The following is a 2,537-nucleotide window of genomic DNA, read 5'->3' on the forward strand; positions in this document are numbered from 1 at the left end:
TGTTGGAGTGAATAGGAATGACGTTGGTTCGAAGTTAGTAGTGGTCCGGTTAGCGCAGTGGTTAGCGCACTCGCTTCTCACCTAGAAGACCCGGGTTCGATTCCCGGCCTGGGTGCATGTGAATTTGGTTTGTGGTCACCAAGCCGGACAAGTGGGTTTCCTCCGGATTTTCCGGTTTCCCCCACAACACAAGACCACACGTAATGTCGTGCCAACGAGAGTCATTATTATAATGCTGTTATAACTTGTTTCACAATCATTGTAAAATAAATATGTTTAAACCAAGGTTATCAATCATGAAGAACGAACATATTGCCAACATAAAAACATCATCTAATATATTGAATCAAGCACATTTTAATTTCATTTTAACATGTGAATGTTCCCAATAAATAACGCAGAATTATGGCACAAATGTGGCGCACTTCTTTTAAATCCCGTTATGATATTATGTCGATTAACACGATTTTGGGATTAAACTCGATCGATTTAACCGATGTAACCAATGTAACAAGATGTTACACAGAGGATAAAAACACACACTTTTTAAAAAACAACACATTTGTAACATTTTGTTACTAATGTAACCACATTACTCTGATCAGATGCCGACCTGAAACGAGTTTTAGTTATTTTTTTGTTTTGAAAAAAATGCAACCAATGTCACCGCATTATATAAACCCGTACGCCACAGAGAAAACATTGACCAAGCTTAAACATCGGTGTCATAGAGGCTTTGAGTAGTAACCATTTCAGCTACAATCTGGGCTCTGAAGAACTGAATGTCAATGTATTATTTATTTTTTAAAAAGTGCGTGTGTATTTTCAGGCCGGCATCTGATCAGGCCCCAATTTCTCAAAACTTCTTAAGTCCTTTATAACAGGATTAAGCTCAACTCACTATTTTTGTTATTCTATATTATGCGTTATATTTACTTCTTCAAAAGTTTTTATAAATTATATAAGAAAAATCTGTATGCTTATTAGAAGAACCATTTTTCATTTATCAAATCCATTATTAGTATGTATTTGGGCTAATTGAAATGAGCGACTTAAGCCTGTTAAGCTTAAGAAGTTTCGAGAAATTAGGGCCAGAGTTCATCTAAAATTTCTAGGCATTAATTAAATTGAAAATTCAAGAACATTATAAACAAAAGTAGACAAATACAAATGAAATATTAAAATATCATAGTTTATGTTGATGAATCAAGAGAACCATGCAAAAAAACTAAATTACCAAACAATGAAGTACTGGACTAACATACATCTGCATGTAATAACATACTTTGATTTCAGTAAAACATTCTGTTTGTGTCTATAAGAATGTTTACATCCAATTATGAGACAACCATTTCCGTTTCAGTGATAAGATCTATGATAACTCTTACCTCATTCGTTGGAATAAAGATAACTTTTTATATTTATTTTATCTTTTTAGACAAATCATTTTCCATGTTATAATACCTTTCCCAAATACACTTGTTACTGTTGTATCATCTTATGTATTAATTCAAGTAGCATGATATATTTAAGGATTGGTCGCATTTTTCTTGGCGTTTATGCTATATTAACGCAATAGGGCACGCGAGCAAATGCCATGAAGCGCGCTAGCGATTCTTGATCATTTGCTTTCTTGCCTTACTGCATTCATACATCATAAACGCAAGAAAAAATGCGATCAATACTTATATTTACATTTTAAATAAGTATTCATTACGATTAAAAATTGCTAGTATCTTCTGTAATTTAATATTGTTCTTTAAGAAAATGTAACCGACAACATACGTTTGTATAATGATAGCTGATATTTGTAAACGTCGTATATCATTGGTTTAATGACGTCGCACTAATCCATAGGAGCGTAATATTGAAATAAATAATTACGTCATTAGTTTATGAACTCCTTGCGTGCTATACATTATAAACGTCAAGCTTTATCTGTACAAATGACTAAGTGAATGTAAATTGTTTCAGAGGTGTACGAACATACTACCACCACACAACCACCGAGGGTGCAAAGGCAATATTAGAAAGTGGAAGAATAATCCAATCCGGAGTCAGCGGTAACAGATGCAGTTTTCGGTGCTGGGGTGTATGTAACGAAACTCGGACCAGAAACTGCGAGGGTAGATGTGGCTAAAAACAACTACGATGGCGCAAGGGAATTTTACATGAGTAATCTGGCAAAGACACATGCCGTATTCGAAATTCTTCTCCCGACAAGTAAGGTCCGCAAGACCGCAACTGGAAGGGATATTTATCTGCATTCCGGTGACATCATTATCGATCCGAACACGGTTCAAGTATACATTCGATACGATTAATAGGACACTTTTACCTAATCCCACCAAGTATAAATACTAAAAATAGGTCAAATGTTTGTTTAGAGAAAATCTGCTACCTATTATCGACAACGGAGCTAACATTCAAAAACTATACAGAAATTTCAGTATTCCCAATATGTTTATAACATCCAATTCACATTGAACGCTACTGTCCAAAGAATTGCTGTACCACATAGTAACTGAAATGTAACT

This window comes from Mya arenaria, chromosome 7 (assembly GCF_026914265.1).
Source record: "Mya arenaria isolate MELC-2E11 chromosome 7, ASM2691426v1".
Classification (NCBI taxonomy): domain Eukaryota; kingdom Metazoa; phylum Mollusca; class Bivalvia; order Myida; family Myidae; genus Mya; species Mya arenaria.